At 40.6% G+C, this 25872-nt stretch overlaps 3 non-coding genes across 3 annotated transcripts; all 3 read right to left on the bottom strand.

Annotated features, from left to right (window-relative positions):
* Nucleotides 1–2075: 2075 nt before the first annotated feature.
* LOC119296492 lies at nt 2076–2154 on the bottom strand. The gene has a single exon (XR_005145253.1). It is a non-coding gene; the product is annotated as a small nucleolar RNA Z199 (small nucleolar RNA).
* A 174-nt stretch (nt 2155–2328) lies between these two features.
* On the bottom strand, nt 2329–2413 carry LOC119296491. Its single transcript, XR_005145252.1, has one exon. It is a non-coding gene; the product is annotated as a small nucleolar RNA Z199 (small nucleolar RNA).
* An 84-nt stretch (nt 2414–2497) lies between these two features.
* On the bottom strand, nt 2498–2594 carry LOC119296507. Its single transcript, XR_005145263.1, has one exon. It is a non-coding gene; the product is annotated as a small nucleolar RNA R64/Z200 family (small nucleolar RNA).
* Between the last annotated feature and the right edge of the window lie 23278 nt (nt 2595–25872).

Genomic DNA, 25872 nt, shown 5'->3' with positions numbered 1-25872 from the left:
TGCGTTATCCTGTGATTCTCACAAACGCATTAGTCCCTCAACCAACTTTGTCGTCAATACTCCAAAACCAACTAGGGGTGGCACTAGATGAACTTACATAGCTGCACCCCTCTTTGTCTTCCCCTACCTCTCCCGGCTGAAGAAGAAGCGCCCGCCGGTGTCTGCATGCTGTCTACCAGCGCTCTCGGGAGGTGCTGGGGTGGAATAACAACACACCTCCCAGCATGCACCGAGGAAGGAGGCTCTAAGTGGTCTCGACCCGTGCCCGCCATCTGTCAACACCTGCAATGACAAAGAGTAAACAAAATTAGTACAACCTAAACATAATAAGAAAATTAAGTGTGTATCATCATCATCAACCTAATAAAAAATTGAATACCTAATAACATGAATTAGTTAATAATATATATATATATATATATATGTACATAATAATAATTGAATATCTGACCTAACTAATAATTCACAAATATATGACCCCCTCGGCCTTTGGAAGGCCAAAAGCACCTTTTTCAGAAGGTGTTGGGTGTCGTGTTGGGGTCGCGGTGCTGTGTCGGGGTTGGGGGTGCCATGTCGGGGTCTCGGGGGTGTCGTTTCGGGGTCGGGCTGCTGCGTCGGGGTTAAGGGTCACTACAAGAAATATGCTATCTTGTGACCTCCACTATTGGTCACTGAAAGGTCATAGTTTTTCATTTGCGACCTTTTTGTGACCAAAAACAGAAGGTCAAAAGCTGACGGTCGTAAATTGACTATTGCGACCTTCTCTGTGAGAAGGTCGTAGACATTTACGACCAAAACAGAAGGTCATTGAACCCATGACCTTTTGTTTTGGTCACTGGCTGTCTGCCCAGGCCACATCGGATTCGACGTGGCAATCTGACGTGGCAAAATTGAGACCAATTGAAAAGGTCACTGACAAGATTCAACCCGGTCCGATTCAGTGTTTTACATGGGCCGAGCCCATTAATTTAGCCTATTTGTGTTTTTTTCCATCAAATTTTGGTTGGGTTCATGGGCCAAGCCCAATATTGTAGCCTTTTTTATTGTTGGGTCGTGGCCTTCTTACCATCAATTGATTTTCTATGTTTCAATCATTTATTTTAGAGCTGGTCCCACTAGTCAGATGGTGGTCCCACATGTCAAAAATTTCAGAATTTCTCAAATTATATTCATAAGTGGGACATAAATTGGTCCCATTCGTCATGTTTCCATTTCACATATTTTTAACATACACAATCACAATTTCAAATAGGACAGGACAAATATAATTCATCAAATAACACTACATTAGTCTTTTCCAAACTATTACAATATTACAATTTACAGTCAGACAGATCAAAAACTCTTTGCTAAATAGGGCTTCACTGCTTGCTTGGCTTCACGGCTTCACACTCCAGAAAGAATAGGCGGGGACCTCCTGTAAGAGAGTGAACATAAAGTAGCATTAGATTGTACTGCTGGTGAGACCAGAACCAAACAACTTGAATGGCAACACTAATGTAAGCAGTAGAGAAGATCTAAGATGTGATAAATGTTTGGCAAAATTGTTCATGGGAGTAACCTTAGTCGTTTAAAATCAGAGTTGAAAATGCAAGGAAATTAAGTTACATAAGACAATTAGGTATTCTATGTACGCAGCATTGTCAACAACAAATACAATTCTCTATGAGCGACAAAATTCGTTTTCTTTACATCCTTAATCCAACCAAACCATAAGCTTTCTGGTTATTAAATACTTCGAGTTTCCTTGATGGTAATAGCTAGTAACTGGCATGGTGAGGTAACAACCATGATCATGATCACAAGAAGTGATCATTGGTAGTTAAGACAACACATTCGGAAATGATCATGATAGAAGTCAGAGAAGACAAGTGAAACAAGATTGCAAAACAGAAGGCAAAGGAAAATTTTGGATAGAGAAATCAAACAGAAAACTAGTACAAAACATGGTCCTGTCATATTGCTGAAATTTATTCAAGAACACTAGACTTAGAAATTGCATCAAGCAATTCATAAGAAAACAAGAACGTGAGCAGAATTGCATTTCACAAGACAACGGTTATTTGAAGATAAGAAATCATCAGACTTTAAACTACGAATCACAGGAAGGTAACTCCTATCATGTTGTTGCAGTTTCTCATCATCACTTGAACCACAAATGAAATCAGGCAACACTTTAGATTGGAACTACAAATGGTAAGTATCTTTGTTGTGGAGATAGTTCAATTTATAAACTCGTTCAAGAAAAATTATATTTGTTGTGAAGATAGTAGGACTTCCTTTAGTATGTGGACATCATAAAAAGCCACAAACATATCAGGGTGTTGAGGTATCATCAGAGACTTAAATACTAAGAATCAGAGCAGCATAGCTCCATCATATTGTTGATGGTTTATTCCTCATCACTTGACCCTCAAACATATAAGCATGCATGGACAGCAAGAAAAAAGGCTATAAAAATTTATAGATTGGCAACTATCGGTATGAAATGCAAACATTATTGCTCAGAATATGAAATATCTTCTCATCAATGCTAAATGGCATCTCTGAAGTCTGACATACGTTGTAGATTTCATGATTCATCACAACATTTTGCAAACCAAGCAAGTAGGCATATAGCAGGAACAGAGGGAATATCTGCTACTATCCCAACATGTACGTATATGCATGTGTGCTTGCTTGACCGACGCATGCATCACTGTAGCAGCCAAGCAAGTAGGCATCATTGACGTCTACTCACAGCTTTCCTCGCACCAGAGAAAGAGTCAAAACAAAGAATATTAGACCATAATATGACACCAGACCACATATTAGTAACTTTAAATCAGAAAGTATATCCACATCACCATAAAATAGTCCTAGAACATCACAAGGAAGCCAAATGCTATTAACTGATGATTAGTAGACACAGACATGATTCAGCCACATAATGGCTACCACAAGCAAAAGTGACAACTATGTAAGCAAGCTGCTAGTGTACACAAGGTGATTGAAATCCTACTGTTTAGTACATATACATGGTAGGCTACTGCTGCTAGTGTTCTAAACCAACAGAGCATAATAATATAGGAGCAGAAAATAGGGTGCTAGGGCTAGAAGATGGAGCCGACTCACCAGAGAGCTTGTGGTCACCGCCATACACAGCCGGCGTCACGCCGGTCGCCTCCGGCTCCTGCCACCCGCTGCCGTTCTTCTTCAGATTCTTGTACACGTCCTCTACACATGGGTTAAGCAGAAACCAATCAATGGCAGACACGAGTGAAGCTACCAAGACAATATAAAATTTATATAATCAGTACCACAGCTCGATTTTTGCAATAGTTTAGAAAAGAACAATGAGTTTTCAGTAAGAGGAATATGTTTAAATTTAGGGGCACTTCTATTTTTCTTGTCATAAGAAATGGCTAGAACCTTTTCTTTTTGGTGAAGGAGCCAATGGTATGCACACTTGTATTTACAAGAACAACAGTTGGGCGTTTTGTATGAGCAAGGAAAGCATAGGTGATTTTTTTAAGATCCACAAACCCAGGCACAACAAGTTTGTTTTTATGTGCTGTAAAAATAAGGAAAAGGAGCTAATATAGAAACTGAAAGTGCCCACAATTTATCATTTTTTGTATAGCCACACAATCATGCTGTTTCGCAGAACATTACAAGTGCACCTATTAATCCACAATCAACATCTGATTTCACAAGAGATCTACAAGTACATCTGAGACAAACAAATTTTCTGGTCAGGAACTCAATTCTGGAAATTTGGAATAAGTAGCCGATAATAATTTCATTCGGCAGGCACCAAACAATGAATCAACACATAGACATACTACTTTCAAAATGGAATAATGCCCAACTATTCCATCAATGAATCAACACTTCAGACTACTTTCAAAATGGACCAATGCCCAACTGTTCCAGCAATAAATCATCAGCACGCAAGGCCTTGACTGCTAATAGCTAACATGACTGATAATACTAATTCAGCTATCCTAAACACAGCAATTCCCTTACCAGATTGGTCCGTTTAAAACCCGCAATATCGCTTCCGTATACAGCAAAGGTTTCCTTGAAGGACGCGAGAGCGCGGATCTTCTTGGGCAGTTGAGGTCCTTAAATCGCAAAGAAAATTCAAGCACCATGAGCGGGAGAGCTAAAAAAACACTGAACATAAGAAACAGAGGTACTGAATAGCAGGCTCACCGGCAAGGACCAAACTAAGCTTGGCACACTGCACAACAAGAACAGAAAACAACGTGATTAGTTATATCGCAAAATGGAAGTCGTCTGCATCAGAGTTATATGTAAAGCCCTGACCCGAAGTAGGTACTGCTTCCATGTCCTGCGGGAGGGAGAGAGGGATATAATAAGTTACCTGATCCGAAGCTCCTGGTGCTCCTCGGTGCCATCATTGTCGAGGACGAGTGGATCAGGAGGCATTGCTGTCGGAGAGGAGGGGATCAGGTGGCGGCCTTGTCAGAGAGGCGAGGATCCACCGGCGAAGAGGAGCTGATCCGGCGGCGGCCTTGTAGGAGGATCTCACGCGCACCGCCACCACCGCCGAGGAAGTTCAACTCAGCCGTGCGCAATGAAGAGGTCTACCCCACCACCAAAACCCTAGCGGGAGGAAGTGATGCAGGCGACCACATGAGGCGGGGTAAAGCAAATCGACGCGGCGGTGAGGAGAGAGCGCAGCGAGAGGAAGCTGTGGGTAGGCTTGGCGACGTCGGAGGATGCCGGAATCAAGCGGGATCCGTAGATGGTTGTGGCAGATAGGACTGGTGCATGGGAGAGGGAGAGACGAGCGAAAGAGGGGTTGCCTGAGGTGGGAGGAGAGAGAGATGGATAGGTGGTGGCTCTGCCTAAGGTGGGAGGAGAGGGAGAGGCCACCGGCCGGCGAGGTTTGGATTGGTGGCAGCGGCGAAGTGGGAGATGAGGGGAGGGATGGGATCATGGAGAGAAGGGGGATGAGGCGGAGGACTGGATCGGGAGGGGGCGGCGGTAGCGAGGAGATGGGGGATCTGAGCTAGGGTTTGGGCTGCGGATGGGGTATCTCCTTTTCAGTTTTTTTCTTTTTTTCTGTAGATGGATGGATGGATGTATGGATGGATGGATGTGGGATGGAGAGATGGATGGATGGATGGATGGGCGCCATGTCATCGATCCGTGGGAAGAGTTTTGATTGGTTTGGAAAAACCAGTGATTTAAGTAGTTTCCAAGTACTAAAAATTCATTGATTTTGTGAAGTAGCTATCGAAAATAAATTGCAAAAGGGCATCACACAAATTTTCATTAGAGTTAGACCACATTTCATGGGTAAGGACCAATTTGTATGCATTTCTGATCTTTGTAGCTATTTTTAATCATTTTTCGAGTGCCTAAAAGGAGGTTTTTTTGTGAAGGAACTACCAAATAATTGTTGCAAAAATGGACCTAATAAATTTTCTAAAATACTAGGACATATTTAATGCACAATTGACAAAATGGTTGGGTGCAAAAAGTTTTGATCCACCTCTCGTGAAAAAGACATATTTCCGCCGATTCAGCTAGAAGCGGGTCAAATTTGAACTGCAGCTGCCTCATGGTTTGCTATTTATTTTTTCCAAAACTCATTTCTAGTTACATAAGTACCTATTTAATTAGAGAAACACCAAAAAAATTCCAAGATTCAACCACTAGCTAGGAACGGTCATTCCCGTCGTTTTGACCGCATTTTGAAACGAGCATAAAAAATTCAAAAAAAAATCAAAAAAATGGAAAACCTTCACATTGTGTCATATATGTGACCAAGTTTCCAGGAAAAATAACAAACTTGTAATACGGTAATTATTTTAAAAAAGTGTTCTCATAAATGAGCTATCATGCGTGAAGATTCATGGCGTTCAAGCCAAATGATCAATCTTATGGCCACATTCATTGCATAGTTTGTTTAAATGATCTCATATTGTGCACAAGGGTACATCTTGGAATTCCAAACAATGTTGCCTAAGGAAGTTTTCATTTTCTTTGCACGGAAAATTCATTTTTCATTTTCTGAGTGCCCAAAAGGAGGTTCTTTGTGAAGGAACTACCAAATAATTGTTGCAAAAGTGGACCTAGTAAATTTTATAAAATACTAGGACATATTTAATGCACAATTGACAAAATGGTTGGGTGCAAAAAGTTTTGATCCACCTCTCGTGAAAAAGGCAAATTTCCGCCGATTCAGCTGGAAGCGGGTCAAATTTGAACTACAGCTACCTCATAGTTTGCTATTTATTTTTTACAAAAATCATTTATAATTACATAATTACCGATTAATCAGAGAAACACCAAAAAAATTCCAAGATTCAACCACTAGCTAGGAACGGTCATTCCCGCCATTTTGACCGCATTTTGAAACAGGCATAAAAAATTCAAAAAAAATCAAAAAATTGGAAAACCTTCACATTTTGTCATTATATGTAACCAAGTTTCCAGGAAAAATAATAAACTTGTAATACGGTAATTATTTTAAAAAAGTGTTCTCATAAACGAGCTATCATGCGTGAAGATTCAGGGCTTTCAAGCCAAATGATCAATCTTATGGCCACATTCATGGCATAGTTTGTTTAAATGATCCCATATTGTGCACAAGGGTACATATTGGAATTGCAAACAATGTTGCCTAAGGAAGTTTTCATTTTCTTTGCATGGAAAATTCATTTTTCATTTTCCGAGTGCCCAAAAGGAGGTTTTTTTGTGAAGGAACTACCAAATAATTGTTGCAAAATTGGACCTAATAAATTTTATAAAATACTATGACATATTTAATGCACAATTGACAAAATGGTTGGGTGCAAAAAGTTTTGATCCACCTCTCGTGAAAAAGGCAAATTTCCACCGATTCAGGTGGAAGCGGGTCAAATTTGAACTACAGCTACCTCATAGTTTGCTATTTATTTTTTCCAAAAATCATTTATAGTTACATAATTACTGATTAATCAGAGAAACACCAAAAAAATTCCAAGATTCAACCACTAGCTAGGAACGGTCATTCCCGCCGTTTTGACCGCATTTTGAAACAGGCATAAAAAATTCAAAAAAATCAAAAAATTGGAAAACCTTCACATTTTGTCATTATATGTGACCAAGTTTCCAGGAAAAATAATAAACTTGTAATACGGTAATTATTTTAAAAAAGTGTTCTCATAAATGAGCTATCATGCGTGAAGATTCATGGCTTTCAAGCCAAATGATCAATCTTATGGCCACATTCATGGCATAGTTTTTCAAATGATCTCATATTGTGCACAAGGGTACATCTTGGAATTCCAAACAATGTTGCCTAAGGAAGTTTTCATTTTCTTTGCACGGAAAATTCATTTTTCATTTTCCGAGTGCCCAAAAGGAGGTTTTTTTGTGAAGGAACTACCAAATAATTGTTGCAAAATTGGACCTAATAAATTTTATAAAATACTATGACATATTTAATGCACAATTGACAAAATGGTTGGGTGCAAAAAGTTTTGATCCACCTCTCGTGAAAAAGGCAAATTTCCGCCGATTCAGCTGGAAGCGGGTCAAATTTGAACTGCAGCAGCCTCATAGTTTGCTATTTATTTTTCCCAAAAATCATTTCTAGTTACATAAGTACCTATTTAATCTGGGAAACGCCAAAAAAATTCCAAGATTCAACCACTAGCTAGGAACGGTCATTCCCGCCGTTTTGACCGCATTTAGAAACGGGCATAAAAAATTCAAAAAAAATCAAAAAATTGGGAAACCTTTGCATTGTGTCATTATATGTGGCCAAGTTCCCAGGAAAATAACAAACTTGTAATACGGCAATTATTTTAAAAAAGTGTTCTTAGAAATGAGCTATCATCTCTGAAGATTCATGGCTTTCAAGCCAAATGATCAATCTTATGGCCACATTCATGGCATAGTTTGTTCAAATGATCTCATATTGTGCACAAGGGTGCATATTGGAATGTCAAACAATGTTGCCTAAGGAAGTTTTCATTTTCTTTGGACGAAAAAACCATTTTTCATTTTCCGAGTGCCCAAAAGGAGGTTTTTTTTATGAAGGAACTACCAAATAATTGTTGCAAAATTGGACCAAATCAATTTTCTAAAATACTAGGACATATTTAATGCACAATTGACAAAATGGTTGGGTGGAAAAAGTTTTGATCCACCTCTCGTGAAAAAGACAAATTTCCGCCGATTCAGTTGGAAGCTGGTCAAATTTGAACTGCAGCTGCCTCATAGTTTGCTATTTATTTTTTCCAAAAATCATTTCTAGTTACATAAGTACCTATTTAATCAGAGAAACACCAAAAAAATTCCAAGATTCAACCACTAGCTAGGAACGGTCATTCCCGCCGTTTTGACCGCATTTAGAAACGGGCATAAAAAATTCAAAAAAAATCAAAAAATTGGGAAACCTTCGCATTGTGTCATTATATGTGGCCAAGTTCCGAGGAAAACTAACAAACTTGTAATACGGCAATTATTTTAAAAAAAGTGTTCTCAGAAATGAGCTATCATCTCTGAAGATTCATGGTTTTCAAGCCAAATGATCAATCTTATGGCCACATTCGTGGCATAGTTTGTTCAAATGATCTCATATTGTGCACAAGGGTGCATATTGGAATGGCAAACAATGTTGCCTAAGGAAGTTTTCATTTTCTTTGGACGAAAAAACCATTTTTCATTTTCCGAGTGCCCAAAAGGAGGTTTTTTTTGTCAAGGAACTACCAAATAATTGTTGCAAAATTGGACCAAATCAATTTTCTAAAATACTAGGACATATTTAATGCACAATTGACAAAATGGTTGGGTGCAAAAAGTTTTGATCCACCTCTCGTGAAAAAGACAAATTTCCGCCTATTCAGCTGGAAGCGGGTCAAATTTGAACTGCAGCTGCCTCATAGTTTGCTATATATTTTTTTCCAAAAATCATTTCTAGTTACATAAGTACCTATTTAATCATAAATACATGGTTTGGTGGTGATATGTCGAGGTTTGGGCGGTGGCCGAGGGCCCCAACTCTAGAGCGCGTAAACTCGCATGCCCGCCGCGTGGTCACCGCGTGACCGTGGCGTTGCCATGTGTTCTGGGTGGCCTAGGTATGTCTAGTGGGTTGGGCACTCTCCATGTAGGTGCTAGGAAGAAAATCACAACATAAGATTCTCACGAGGAGACCGATCGATGCTCAAACATGAATAAGTAGCCAAGTGTTTGATTTGCGGTACGGGAAATGCACATGGCTAATGGGCGTGAGTTTTGGCTGAGGATGATCAGTTACTAAGAAGACCGTCTTCACAAATTTTCAACTCAAAAGGAGGAGCCTATGTGGTACTTGCTTTGCAAACTACCACACTGGACATAAATATGAATGTTGAAGCTCGGCTCAAAATAATGAATGGATTGAGCTGGCATTTGGTGGAGGATGGTTATTTGGGCATAGAAAAGCACTGTAGAAAATGGATACTATTTGGACATGCCAAAGTGGTACTTCCTTCACAAACTGTTGTTCTGAACAAAATAGGAAAATGAATATTTTTGAATTATTTTTGAACTAGGCAAGGAAGGTTTTTACATATTTGACGAAGATATGACCCAAAGAATTTATGAGATTTTTTGGGAATTTTGGGAATGACAGAAATATAGGCTGCTTCACAACCTAGGGCAAAAACCGCCACATGGACATGACACATAGGCAAAACTAATGAGGTGGCGCCTAGTCATAGCAACCCACCACAATTTACAAGGCTATGACCATCTATATTGGTTGTTAACAACTAGAAATAAGGCAGCGGACTAGCGCTGTTTGCTTTATGACCTTTTCATGTAAGGAAATTATGACCTTTCTGACCAAAATGGTCGCAATGGTTTAGGGTTTGGAGCCCCTCGAACAGCTTTTGACCAATTGGTCTAAAATGGTCATAGATCTATGACCAATTCTTCTAGGGTCACTGACAGAAGGTCACTAGTTGACATATTTCTTGTAGTGGGTGCCGTGTCGGGGTCTCGGGGTGTCCTGTCGGGGTGTCGTTGGTGTTCTGTCGGGGTCGCGGTGTCAGGGTGTCGAGGCGGGGTCGGGGAGTCGTGTCAGGGTCAGGGTGTCGGTGTCTGGGGTGCCGTGTCGGGGTCTCGGGTGTCGTGTCAGAGGTCGGGTGTCGGTGGTGTCGTGTCGGGGTGCTGTGTCGGGGTCGGGGGTGTCGTGTCAGAATAGGGGTCGGGGTGCGGCGTCGGGGTCATAGTGTCGGGGTGTGGAGGCAGGGTCGGCGTGTCGTGTCGGGGTCAAGGTGTCGGGGTTAGGGGGTCAGGGTGTCGTGGTCGGCATGGCAAATCTTCGACCCCTTGACCCCTCGGCGACCCTCGACCCCTCGACTCCTTTTCCCCTCGACACCTCGATCCTCTACCCCTAGACCCTCGACTCCTTTTCCCCTACTTATTTTTTTCATCTTCTACTACTACTTATTTTTTTCATGTCCACTTCTACTTGTTTTTCTTCTTCTTCCTTCTTTTCCCCCTTCCTCTTGTCTTCTTTTTGTTCTTCATTTTCTTTATTTTCCTTCTTCCTCTTGTCTAAAATATTTATGTTGGGTTTCTAAAATCAGTTGTGGAGGGACAACTTCTATTTTCTTTTCTTCTTTTGTTCTTCTTCTTCTTTTCTTCTTTTTCTTTTCTTCTTTTTCTTTTCTTCTTTTTCTATTTTCTTTTTTCTTCTTCTTCTTGTTTTTTCTATGTTTTCTCCTCCTAGTCCTTTTAGGTCTTCTTTCTTTCTTTTCTTGTTCTTTGGCTTATCTAACAAAATAATTAACCTAAAAAAACTAACTAAGTAATTAAGCTAAAAAATAACTAACTAACTATTTAACGTATGTACAATAGGGTAAAACAACTAACTAATTAACCTAAAAAAATAACTAACTAACTAATTAACCCAAATCAAAAAACAGCAACAAAAAAGACAGGAAATAGGAAAGGAACCTCACCAGGGCGGAGCGGCGTCGGGCAGCGGGGGGCAGAGTGGCGACAGGCGGCGGGGCGGCGGGGGTCGGGGGCATCAATGTCACAGCCCTAGAAGTTGTTTGCAAATAGTTGCATCAGTGAGCATCATGCATCCTATTAAATTCAAGAAACCTTAAATGGGGAAAGTTAAAGCCTCAGAAATCATTTTATTTAAAGAGGGCAAGAACCCTAAAATCTCATTCAATGAACCAAAAATGCCCGTCTAATTCCTTCAGCCAGTAGGCAGAGGAGAGGCGTGGCGCGCACACGTGCGGCTTCGGCCACCTCCTACTTCCACCTGGGAGCCCCGATCCTTCCCTTGTTGACGCTTTGGACCCCTCTCTGCACCTCTACTCTCACCCCCTCCTCTAACCCTCTCTCTCGCGCACACCCGAGAGCAACGCCGCCGCCATTCATGTTTTCCATGCATACCACCGTCCCGTTGCCCCGTGGCCTTGTCCTATAGCTCCGCCTCAACACCGTGGAGCTCCAAGACAAAGAACGCGCCGTCGGATGCCTGGAGTCGTCGCCTTTGAGCTCGTCACCGCCGCATCTGGCCGCCGGGGGTCGTCGTCGAATTCATGTGCTGGAAGTCATCCCCGAGCCCGCTGAGACTGCCGTCGACCCCTTTGTGAGCTCCCCTGTCATTTCACACTCTTCCCTGTGTCATTTGCGACCCCTAACCAATCCAGCCACCCAGCCGAGAGCTCACCGCCACACGGTTTTGTTGCCGCCGTGGCCTGAGCTCGAATCACCCGCGCCCTTTCACCGCATCGCACTCCTGGTGCCTCCAGGAGGCCGCCTAGCCCCTCTACTTGCTCGCCTCCTTGCTCTAGCGTCGAGCTCGCGCGGAGCCGAGCTACGGCCACCGATTCGCTCACCGCTATTGATGCCACAACCCACCCCAGCACTTGCTATGGCCACCACCCAAAGCGCCACAATAGCCGCTCTGGAACGCACCCAGCCGCGCAAGCTCTCGTGGCCAGAGATGGCCGGACAAGGAGTGTCGCCGCGTCTGCTTACCACCAGTGATTAGTCACTGGATTAGGGGACGTGGAACCGGTTTAATTAGCCTAATTACATATTTGTTTAACTCTAAGGGTCAATGACAAACGGGCCCCACCGGTTTAATTAACCAGCTAGCAAAAATAGCTAGAACTAATCTAATTCAACTGGACCCACGCGTCAGCATTGACTGTGCTGATGTGGCCGTGGACCGGTCCGACCTGTCAGTGACCCTGGCCAACACTGTGTCACTGACCAGTGGGACCCACTAGTCAGGTTTGACCCGGCTGACCTCAGTTGACCGGCTGACGCAATGTTGTTGTCATGCTGATGCAATATTTGTTTTCTGGATTTAAATAATCTAGGAAATCTCAGAAAATAGTATAAACTGAAAAAATTCATAGAAATTCAACCATATCTTCAAATGAAAAGATTTGTATATGAAAAATGATCAGAAAAATCCAATCTATCCATCTGTACTGGTTTCAAGCATGATAAAGCAACTCAACCTTGCTGTTGAGATCAAAACATGATAATGCACTTTATAAGTTCATAGTTTGAATTTGAATTTGAACATTGGGTTCAAAATTACTCAAACCTCTGATTTTAGTTGCATTAAATCAAATCACAGGATATTGCCATTTCATTATCATGCATCTTAATTGTTGCATTGCATTGATTGTGTTCTTCCTTGTTTGCCGGTATTTGTCCCCTCTCAGTAGACGTGGTTCCGACAATGAGTTCGATGACACCGATGAAGAGTTATTACTATCTTCAGAAGTGCCACCCAAGCAAAACCCCCTTGTTCATTTCGATACAATCCCACTCTCTCATTACTACTCTCTTTTACTGCATTAGGAAATCAATGATTCATCTGTTACCTGCTGCGGTAGTTCAACCCCTTTCCTCTTCATGACCTGTCATTGCCACAGTAAATAGATGAAACCCACTAGGATGAGTAGGATTTGTTTGAGCCATGATGTGCCTACTCGTTCATACTTGTTGTCATGCCTGCTACTGCTTAGAGTTGAGTTAGGTCTAATTCATCGAGGATGAATTGGAAAGTTGTGAACATGTCCTACTGTTGAGAGCTAAGTGTGTGAACATGATTTGGTAAAGGTAGCAGTGAGAGGCCATGTAGGAGTACATGGTGGGTTGTCTCATTGAAACTGTCCTCAGGAACTGAGTTATGTGTTTGTGATCCATGAACAGTTACGACCACACGTTGGAATGCTTAAGTGCCCCTCTCGGCTTATTAACCCCCTTGTCCTATGTCCAGGAGTTGCAAGTAGTTTCTAGTGTTTGTAGTATGCTGGAGGCCGTGCGCACCGCTGACCCGAGGGGTGGGCTATGATGTGGTAGGCATGTGGCTCGGTGTAAGTCAGCCGTTTGGTGCCTCGGGAACCCCGCACACATCATTCGGGGCCGTATGTGGATACCTCGGTCAGACTCCCTGCGGATGGAACCTGAATAGGCGATAAACCTGGACTAGAGACTTGTGGGGTTAGTCAGGTCATGGCCGACACCCTCGCCAGGCTTCCACTTGAAGGTTGCCGAGATACATGATGTGTACACGGCAGTAAGTGGCGAGAATGTGTGTGAATAAGTACACCCTTGCAGGGTTAACATCATCTATTCGAATAGCGGCATCTGCGGTAAAGGACCTCTGGGTTGCCTATACAGTTCATAGACAAGTGAAAGTGGATACTCTAAAATGCGCAAGATAAGCATGAGTGCTATGGATGGCATTCTCGAAGGGAGACGGGAGCGGATCCATAGTGTTGTATTGATATGGGGAATATGTGGACTCGTGTGTGCCACCTCAAAAGAGTTACTTGCAGTCGTAGTTCAGGATAGCCACCAAGTCAAAGTTGGCTTGCTGCAGTTAACCTCCACCACCCCTTTTTTTGATACTGATGCATATGTAGCTAGTTCTGATGTATGTCTTGCTGGGTACATTTGTACTCACGTTTGCTTAATTTATGTTTTTGCAGAGAGACTTCAGTCTCGCTAGTAGTTCCGCGTGAATTTGATGTTTAGCTTGTTACCTCAGCTACGATCTTGTGCCCTCGGCAGGATCTTGTAGATAGTCTAGCTTCCCAGCCTTTTTCATTTGTAGTTGTCTCTACTCAGACATGTTTATGCTTCCGCCTGTGCCTGATGCTTGTATGACTTGAATGTTGGGTCATCAGACCCATGTTTGTAGTATCTGGCTCCTCGAAGCCTAATGAATAAATACTTTGAGTCGTAGAGTTTTGTTGTGATGCCATGTTGTATTTGCACATATCAAGCATATTGTGTGTATGTTATTGAAATGCTTGGTATGTGTGGGATCCGACAATCTAGTTTTTTTAATTATTGGTAGCCTCTCTTATGGGGAAATATCTCCTAGTGCTTCCACTGAGCGATGGTAGCTTGCTACTGCTCTGGAACACTTAGGCTGGCCGACAAGTGTCCTTCTTCGTTCCTGTGTCTGTCCCTTCGGGGAAATGTCACACGTAGTTCCTTTAAGTCTGTGTAGCTTGCTACGACTTGGGTTCATACGTTGTTGATCGACACATTCATTGCTGGGTCATGTATGCCTGTCCCTGTAAGTTAAAGCCACCTTGGGTTTACGACTAGTCATGTCGGCCCGGGTTTTTGTCATATGGGTGCTAGCGCCACTATAATATACACGAGCCAAAAGGCGCAAATTGTCCCGTGCCAGGTAAGGTGGCACCCGTGGGAATACCGTGCGTGAGGCTACAAAGTGATACGCTGTGTTACATGCTAGATTGATGTGACTTGGGATTGGGGTCCTGACAGCTTTGGTATCAGTGCTTGATTGCCTGTAGGGTTACCAAGCCAAACTGGTTAAAGTTGAGTCTAGAAATTATTTAGTTATATAAGGGAATTGATTGTGGATGAGAATGTAAGGCTCATTTTACTCCTTTACTGATGGCCTTTTGATCCGAGTCATCCTATATTTCCTACGGGGTTAAGGAACTAGGCTTTCTCTTATTTTTATCAGTATCACGTGTTACTGATCCGTAGACTTTTAAGGTTGGTGAATTCAAGCCTCAGTTCAGTTCCTACTATCCCGTGTATTGACACTTGATCTCGGAACCTTGATATTATGATGATTGAGTGGTTATGCCACCATTTTTGCAGGATGTCTCAAATATTTTTGAGCATTTATAGCTGTTATGCCATCCAAGTCGTCCGAGGTTTCTAATCAATCTGATGCATTTGCAAAACCCTTTCCCTCTCGTTTCGATGTTCTTTTTGGCCAGGTTAATCACACTAATTGTTGAGTTGAGGTACTATTATTATGGACATAAGTGTCTTATAGAACCATCTAGTAATCTAGCCATATTTTGTCTTCCCAGTGTGATGATTCTGGCCATCATTCTCGAAAGCATCCCGTGATGCCATTTAGTTAGTAGGCATTCTATTCCTGGGTTCTTGAACTCGAGATTCATCCTACTTACTTCGTGTTGATAGTTTTTGCTCGTTCCTTTAGGTTATTAGTAATCTTTGCAATAGTCCTCGAGGTCTATGGTATTTCCTTCTTCCAAATACCATGAACCGCTTATGGCAGAAGTTCTTTTGAACCGAAAGATCACAATATGAGTGCTCTTGATGAGTTCTTGATTCTATGTTGTGACTCTGCCAGTTCTACCTTTCTGCATGGGTTATCCAGAAGAAATATGTTGAACTCGTTTGACATGCTAATCTATGCATCCATAACTCAAAAAGCCATATGTTCCTCTGAGTTGTTCCTCTGTAGTTGTATTCTGATCCTTATCTATCGGTGCATAGTCAAGTTTACGTGTGTATTTGTGTTTCTCGGTGCATATTATTCTCATGGTCCGTCAAGACATTCTATTCCCGAATGTCTAGGAGAAACAAACTTCAATACCTTGATGTCTACTACACAACGTTCTTCTTGTAGACGTTGTTGGGCCTGCAAGTGCACAGGTTTGTAGGACAGTAGCAAATTTCCCTCAATTGGATTACCTAAGGTTTATCAATCTGTGGGAGGCGTAGGATGAAGATGGTCTCTCTCAAACAACCCTGCAACCAAATAACAAAGAGTCTCTTGTGTCCCCAACACACCCAATACAATGGTAAATTGTATAGGTGCACTAGTTTGGCAAAGAGATGGTGATACAAGTGCAATATGGATAGTAGATATAGGTATTTGTAATCTGAAATTATAAAAACAGCAAGGTAACTAATGATAAAAGTGAGTGTAAACGGTATTGCAATGATAGGAAACAAGGCCTAGGGTTCATACTTTCACTAGTGCAAGTTCTCTCAACAATAATAACATAGATAGATCATATAACAATCCCTCAACATGCAACAAAGAGTCACTCCAAAGCCACTAATAGCGGAGAACCAACGAAGAGATTATGGTAGGGTATGCAACCACCTCAAAGTTATCCTTTCTGTTCTATCTATTCAAGAGTTCGTAGTGAAATAACATAAAGCTATTCTTTCCGCTCAATCCATCATAGAGTTCATACTAGAATAACACCTTAAGACACAAATCAACCAAAACCCTAATGTCACCTAGATACACCATTGTCACCTCAAGTACCCGTGGGCATGATTATACGATATGCATCACACAATCTCCGGTTCATCCAACCAACACAAAGTACTTCAAAGAGTGCCCCAAAGTATCTACCGGAGAGTCAAGACGAAAACGTGTGCGAACCCCTATGCATAGGTTCATGGGCAGAACCCGCAAGTTGGTCACCAAAACATACATCAAGTGGCACGTGATATCCCATTGTCACCACACATACGCACGGCAAGACATACATCAAGTGTTCTCAAATCCTTAAAGACTCAATCCGATAAGATAACTTCAAAGGGAAAACTCAATAAATCACAAGAGAGTAGATGGGGATCAACATCATAAGATCCAACTATAATAGCAAAGCTCACGATACATCAAGATCGTGGCATAGAGAGAACACAAGAGAGAGAGAGAGATCAAACACATAGCTACTGGTACATACCCTCAGCCCCGAGGGTGAACTACTCCCTCCTTGTCATGGATAGCACCGGGATGATGAAGATGGCCACCGGTGATGGATTCCCCCTCCGGCAGGGCGCCAGAATGGGCTCCCGAGAGGTTTTTGGTGGCTACAGAGGCTTGCAGCGGCGGAACTACCGATCTATCTTCTTCTTCGATGTTTTTAGGGTACGTAGGCTTATATAGGCTAAAGAAATCGGTCGGGGGAGCCTGGAGGGGCCCACGAGAGGGTAGGGCGCGCCCAGGGGGGCTGGGCGCGCCCCCTGTCTCGTGGCTCCCTCGATGCTCTTCTGACGTGAACTCCAAGTCTCTCGGATCATATTCTTCCTAAAAATCATGCTCCCAAGGTTTCATTCCGTTTGGACTCCGTTTGATATTCCTTTTCTTCGAAATACTGAAACAGGCAATAAAACAACAATATGGGTTGGGCCTCCCGTTAATAGGTTAGTCCCCAAAAATGATATAAATGTGTAAAATAAAGCCCATAAACATCCAAAAGGGGTAGTATAATAGCATGGAACAATACAAAATTATAGATACATTGGAGACGTTTCAAGCATCCCCGAGCTTAATTCCTGCTTGTCCTCGAGTAGGTAAATGATAAAAATAGAATTTTTGATGTGGAATGCTACCTAGCATAATTCGCAATGTAATTTTCTTTATTGTGGCATGAATGTTCAGATCCAAATGATTCAAAATAAAAGTTCATATTGAGAAAAGAAATAGTAACACTTCAAGCATACTAATCAAAGTAATCATGTCTTCTCAAAATAACATGGCAGAAGAAAGTTCATCCCTACAAAATCATATAGTTAGGCTATGCTTCATTTTCGTCACACAAAGATGTTCCCAACTTCTATACCCCCGATGATAAGCCAAGCAATTGTTTCATACTTAAATAATCTCAAACTTTTTCAACCTTCACGCAATACATGAGCGTGAGCCATGGATATAGCACTATGGGTGGAATAGAATATGATGATTGGGATTGTGTGGAGAAGACAAAGAAAAGGAGAAAATCTCACATTGACGAGGATAATCAACGGGCTATGGAGATGCCCATCAATTTTTGTCAACATGAGGAGTAGGGATTGCCATGCAACGAATGCACTAGAGATATAAATGAATGCTCAACAAAAGAAATCTAGTGGGTGTGCATCCAACTTGCTTGCTCACGAAGACCTAGGGCATTTGAGGAAGCCCATTGTAGGAATATACAAGCCAAGTTCTATAATGAAAAATTCCCACTAGTATGAAAAAGACAACTTATGAGACTCACTATATGAAAAACATGGTGCTACTTTGAAGCACAATATATGAGACTCAGTACATGAAGAACAAGGTGCTACTTTGAAGCACAAGTGTGGAAAAAGAGATAGTAACATTGCCCCTTTTATTTATTTATTTTTTCTTTTTCTTTTTTTTCTTCTTTTTTTCTTCTTTTTTTCTTTGGCCTTTCTTTTTTTGGGGAATGCTCTAATAATGATGATCATCACACTTCTATTGATTACAACATATGAATTACAACTCGAAACTAGAACAAGATATGACTCTATATGAATGCCTCTGGCAGTGTACAGGGATGGTGCAATGAATCAAGAGTGACATGTATGAAAAATTATGCATGGTCGCTTTTCCACAAATACGATTTCAACTACATGATCATGCAATGGCAATATGACAAAAGTAAAGTATGTCATGATGATGATGAACGGAACAGTGGAAAGTTGCATGGCAATATACCTCGGAATGGCTATGGAAATGCCATAATAGGTAGTTATGGTGCCTGTTTTGAGGAAGATATAAGGAGGTTCATGTGTGATAGAGCGTATCGTATCACGGGGTTTGGATGCACCGGCGAAGTTTGCACCAACTCTCAAGGTGAGAAAGGGTAATGCACGGTACCGAAGAGGCTAGAAATGGTGGAAAGGTAAAAGTGCGTATAATCCATGGACTCAACATTAGTCAAAAGAACTGATATACTTATTGCAAAAATTTAGAAGTCATCAAAAATCAAGCACTACGCGCATGCTCCTAGGGGGATAGATTGGTAGGAAAAGACCATCGCTCATCCCCGACCGCCACTCATAAGGATGCACAAGCCAGGTACACTTCATATTTCAAATTTGTTACACAACTTTAACCATACGTGCATGCTACGAGACTTGCTAACTTCAACACAAGCATTCTTTAAATTCATAATCACCCAACTAGCATGACTTTAATATCACTACCTCCATATCTCAAAACAATTATCAAGTACCAAATTGATCATAGCATCCAATTCACTTCCTATGATAGTTTTTATTATGCCCAACTTGGATGCCTACTATTCTAGGACCAATTTTATAACCATAGCAAATACCATGCTGTTCTAAAAGACTCTCAAAATAATATAAGTGAAGCATGAGAGACTAGAAATTTCTACAAAATATAACCACCGACGTGCTCTAAAATATATATGTGAAGCACAAGAGCAAATGACAAACTACTCCGAAAGATATAAGTGAAGATCACTGAGTAGTCGAATAATTGTGCAACTATGTGAAGACTCTCTAACATTAAAGAATTTCAGATCTTGGTATTGTATTCAAACATAAAACAAAACAAAATAAAATGGCATTGCAAGGATAGCACAACTCATGTGCAGAAGCAAAAACTTAGGCTCAACCGATACTAACCGATAGTTGTTGAAGAAGAAAGGTGGGATGCCTACCAAGGCATCACCAAGCTTAGATGCTTGAGAATTATTAAAATAATATCTTGGGGTGCCTTGGGCATCCCCAATCTTGAACTTTTGTGTCTCCTTAATTCCTCTCATATCATGGTTTCCCTTTTTATCAAAAGCTTCATCCACACCAAACTCAATAAGAACTCGTGAGATAGGTTAGTATAAACCAATGCAAAACCCTATCATTTTCTACTGTAACAAATCACTAAAATTATTATTCAACATTGCATAGTAAATGCCTTTGCATATTTAATACTCCTATCCTCAAATAGAGTCATTAAACAAGCTAACATATGCAAACAATGCAAACATAACAACAATCTGCCAAAACAGTATAGTCTGTAAAGAATGCAAGAGTATCAATACTTCCCTAACTCCAAAAATTATGAGAAAAATACTACGCTGTAGAAGATTTATCAGAGCTCAATATGCAAAAGGTTTCATCATTATATCATTCTCTGACCTTTCTGGGGAATTTTTGCAACAGCGGTAAACTTTCTGTTTTCAAACAGCAACAAGTATACTAGCAAAATAAGCATGCTAAAGGCCATCCTTGACATTTTTATTGAAACTAAAGATGCAAAACACTATTCTAAATAACAGAAAACAAATACTAACAAAATAAAATGATGCTCCAAGCAAAACACATATCATGTGGTGAACAAAAATATAGCTCCAAGTAAAGTTACCGATGAGCGAAGACGAAAGAGGGGATGCCTTCCGGGGCATCCCCAAGCTTAGGCTTTTGCCACTTCTTATTCCATAGTCCATCAAATCTTTACCCAAAACTTGAAAATTTCACAACACAAAACTCAATAGAAAACTCGTAAGCTCCGTTAGTTTAAGAAAATAAAACCACCACTTAGGTACTGTAATGAACTCATTCTAAATTCATATTGGTGTAATATCTACTGTAATCCAACTTCTCCATGGTCCGTACACTCCGATACTACTCATAGATTCATCAAAATAAGCAAACAACACAATGAAAACAGAATCTGTCAAAAACAGAACAGTCTGTAGTAATCTGCATCAAACGTATACTTCTAGAAGTCCAAAAATCTTACCAAATTAGGAAGTCCTAAGAACTTTGTGTACCAATCGAGAGCAAAAAGAATTAGATCAGAAGCACGTTTCTGTGAATTAACAAAACTAAATTACTGGGTGCAAAAGTTTCTGATTTTCAGCAGGATCAACACAACTATCACCGTAAGCCATCCTAAAGGTCCTACTTGGCACTTTATTGAAACAAAAGCTATAAAACATGATTACAACAGTAGCATAATCATGTGGACACACAAAAACAGTAAGGGTAAATATTGGGTTGTCTCCCAACAAGCGCTTTCCTTTAATGCCTTTCTAGCTAGGCATGATGATGACAATGAAGCTCACATAGAAGATTAGAATTGAAACATAACAGGAGCATCATGAAGCATATGACTAGCACATTTATGTCTAACCCACTTCCTATGCATAGGGATTTTGTGAGCAAACAACTTATGGGAACAATAAGCATAGGAAGGTAAAATAAGTATAGCTTCAAGATTTTAAGCACATAGAGAGGAAACTTGATATTATTGCATTTCCTACAAGCATATATTCCTCCCTCATAATAATTTTCAGTAGCATCATGAATAAATTCAACAATATAACCAGCACCTAAAGCATTCCTTTCATGATCTACAAACATAGAATTTTTACTACTCTCCACATAAGCAAAATTCTTCTCATTCGGAATAGTGGGAGTATCATAAGAGACTTGAACACTAAAAATTGTTTCCACATTAAAAGAGTAATGTTCAGAAAAAGGGTAATCATAATCATGACAAGTTTTATAAATATAATCATCGCTACTTTTTATAGCATAAGTTTCATCACAATAATCATCATAAGTAGCAACTTCATTCTCATCATAATCGATTGAAACCTCTCCCAAGATAGTGAAATCACTAAATAAAGTTGACACTCTTCCAAATCCACTTTCATATTCATCATAGGTAAGAGGCATGCTATCATCATAACAACTTTGCATATCAAAACATGGGAGGCTAAAAATATCAACTTCATTAAACATAGCATCCCCAAGCTTGCGACAAACATTAATTTCAGCAAATATATTCTCAAATATTTCATCCTCATCAAACATAGCTTCCCTAAGCTTGGGCCCATTCATATCATAAGCATAATCACTCTCATCATTAAAAATATGGATAGAACCAATAGTATAGCAATTATCATCATCACAATGAGTAGTAGGGGCAACATCATTTGGGAGGGATACCTTTTTACCCTTGTTGCTCCTTCTTTTCTTTTTTTTTCTTCACATTATGTGTGGGTTCAATCTTCCTCTTTGAGCTCCTTATTGAAGAGATTGGTTGAATAGAAAGCTCCTCCTCGTTACCTGATTCATCATCAGAAATAATAGGAGGATATTGGGAAATCTCTTCCCTTTCATTAGTGTTCTCTTCTTCTTCTATTTGATTTCTTTTCTTTAGGTAATTGACAATATAAGGATTTTCAATGCAATTCTCCGCACAAAACATATAATCGTCTCTAGATCAAAACCAAGAAGGTTATAACGGGCAAATTCTGGAAGGTGCTTAATTAAATGATTCATTTCTTCATAACCCATAAGCAAACTAAGTTCATTATAATGTGCAAGGGAAATCAAATCATCACAATTTTTGGACACGATTCGATCATGAAACAACTTGCATCGGAGATGTAAATGACCACTTTCATTGCAAAGTTCACAAGTACGGCCAAGGAAATATAATTTTCCAGCACTCTTATATAGCCTTTCTTGCAACAATTTAGTTTCTACAAGCGTATGCCTCTTGCAATATCTATCTTCTCTATTTGGTGTATCTATGCAAACCCAATGCTCTCCACAAAAATCAACAAGCTTATAAGAGATATTTTCATCATAACTAGTGCAATCATCATTAGTACTATGGATATTCAAATAGTTCATACTAACAACATTGCAATCATGCTCATCATTCAAAGATTTAGTACCAAGCATTTTAATGCATTCTTCTTCTAGCAATTGAGCACAATTTTCCTTTCCATCGTACTCAGGAAAGATATTAAAAAGACGAAGTGTATGAGACAAACTTAACTCCATTTTTTGTAGGTTTCTTTTATGAACTAAACTAGTGATAAAACAAGAAACAAAAATATTCGATTGCAAGATCTAAAGATATACCTTCAAGCACTCACCTCCCCGGCAACGGTGCCAGAAAAGAGCTTGATGTCTACTACACAATGTTCTTCTTGTAGATGTTGTTCGGCCTGCAAGTGCACAGTTTGTAGGATAGTAGGTAATTTCCCTCAAGTCGATAACCTAAGGTTTATCAATCCGTGGGAGGCGTAGGATGAAGATGGTCTCTCTCAAACAACCCTGCAACCAAATAACAAAGAGTCTCTTGTGTCCCCAACACACCCAATACAATGGTAAATTGTATAGGTGCACTAGTTCGGTGAAGAGATGGTGATACAAGTGCAATATGGATAGTAGATATAGGTATTTGTAATATGAAATTATAAAAACAGCAAGGTAACTAATGATAAAAGTGAGTGTAAACGGTATTGCAATGATAGGAAACAAGGCCTAGGGTTCATACTTTCACTACTGCAAGTTTTCTCAACAATAATAACATAGATAGATCATATAACAATCCCTCAACATGCAACAAAGAGTCACTCCAAAGCCACTAATAGCAGAGAACAAACGAAGAGATTATGGTAGGGTACGAAACCACCTCAAAGTTATCATTTCAGTTCTATCTATTCAAGAGTTCATAGTAAAATAACATAAAGCTATTCTTTCCGCTCAATTCATCATAGAGTTCATACTAGAATAACACCTTAAGACACAAATCAACCAAAACCCTAATGTCACCTAGATACTCCATTGTCACCTCAAGTATCCGTGGGCATGATTATACGATATGCATCACACAATCTCAGATTCATCCAACCAACACAAAGTACTTCAAAGAGTGCCCCAAAGTTTCTACTAGAGAGTCAAGACGAAAACGTGTGCCAACCCCTATACATAGGTTCATGGGCGGAACCCGCAAGTTGGTCACCAAAACATACATCAAGTGGCACGTGATATCCCATTGTCACCACACATACGCACGACAAGACATACATCAAGTGTTCTCAAATCTTTAAAGACTTAATCCGATAAGATAACTTCAATGGGAAAACTCAATTCATCACAAGAGAGTAGAGGGGGAGAAACATCATAAGATCCAACTATAATAGCAAAGCTCGCGATACATCAAGATCGTGCCATAGATAGAACATGAGAGAGAGAGAGATCAAACACATAGCTATTGGTACATACCCTCAGCCCCGAGGGTGAACTACTCCCTCCTCGTCATGGATAGCGGAGGGATGATGAAGATGGCCACCGGTGATGGATTCACCCTCCGGCAGGGCGCCGGAACGGGCTCCCGAGAGGTTTTTGGTGGCTACAGAGGCTTGCGGCGGCGGAACTCCCGATCTATCTTATTCTTCGATGTTTTTAGTGTACGTAGGCTTATATAGGCGAAAGAAATCGGTCGAGGGAGCCTTGAGGGGCCCACAAGAGGGTAGGGTGCGCCCAGGGGGGGGGGTGGGTGGGCGCGCCCCCCTATCTCGTGGCTCCCTCGATGCTCTTCTGACGTGAACTCCAAGTCTCCCGGATCACATTCTTCCTAAAAATCACGCTCCCAAAAGTTTCATTCCATTTGGACTCCATTTGATATCCCTTTTCTTTGAAATACTAAAACAAGCAATAAAACAACAATATGGGCTGGGCCTCCGGTTAATAGGTTAGTCCCAAAAAATGATATAAATGTGTAAAATAAAGCCCATAAACATCCAAAAGGGGTAATATAATAGCATGGAACAATCAAAAATTATAGATACATTGGAGACGTATCATACCTCATTCATATCTAGGATTAGGTCAAAGCAGTTGTATTCCACAGATCAAAATGCCAATCCAGCTTTTGATTCTGCTCTACCCTGAAGTATTACTCACCAGGAATGTCATGATAGTTGCACAACCTTTTATGGATTCTTGACGAGTGATACTTTTTGCCATCATTGTCCATCCCTCGGTCCCCGTGTTATTGTAACCATAATGCCGACAAGTGAATCGCGATGTGTGAAATCAATACTCCTAGCAACTCCGTTGCTTGGTAGTTAAAGGACAAAAATTTCATTCTTAGCGTGTTGGTTATTGAATTATCATTCTAAGAGATCGTGCTACCTAGTCCTTATTTCCGGTGCACTCTTCGATTGGTGAGCTAGGATTTTGTCAAAACCCTTGATCTTCTGATCATATCGTATTGCCTGAAGAGCAAGATTGATCTCGATCTTAGCAACATATCGGTGGTTCGTGTTTTTCTGAATATCTTCTAGGAAGTGTCACCATGTTGTGCCCTGACTGTTATGTTGAGCTCGTGATAAAGTTGGTTTCTTGTAACCACCCCTTCTCCAAGAATCTGTGTTGGATACCCTGAGCTAGTGGGTTAAGCTAAACAACAACTTGGAGAGTTCGAAGATGGAAGCTTGTCCAAATTAGCTCATTTTAAGGGATATCTTGTATGTGTGTTGAAGAAATATGGTATGTTCATCGATTGACCCTTGTGATTAGTTAAGGGACATATCATCTTATCCAATCTTTTATTTGGGTATGGGATATTGTCAAATCAAATCAGAACCAATGATGTTCGTAATGTTGTCTTACTCATAATTGTTTCCTTGAGTATACACCATTATATCCTTTGGGTCTGACCAATGCTATCACCTTGTTCACATATTTATGGAACTCGATTGGTATGGAAACCTTGATAACTTGTTCTTGAGCCCGTTGGCAACATCTTTATCTTCTCCATGATTCGTGTTGAACATCAAGTTAGTCTTGGAAACTTTTGTAAGCATTACCTTCATGCCCCGTGCATGAAGCATATGTCCGGATGAAAGAAGTTACTTCCTCTAACTCACGTGCATTTGATGCAAGTTGTCGTCGTGGATTCGAGAAAATCGATGTTCCTCCCTCTAGAGTCATTCTAAGTCAGTCATGCATATGTGTGAAGCATTATGTGGTTTGAATACTTGCAACCTTCATTCT

This window comes from Triticum dicoccoides, chromosome 4B (assembly GCF_002162155.2).
Source record: "Triticum dicoccoides isolate Atlit2015 ecotype Zavitan chromosome 4B, WEW_v2.0, whole genome shotgun sequence".
Classification (NCBI taxonomy): Eukaryota; Viridiplantae; Streptophyta; class Magnoliopsida; order Poales; family Poaceae; genus Triticum; species Triticum dicoccoides.
This window is presented reverse-complemented; position numbering and strand designations above follow the sequence as displayed.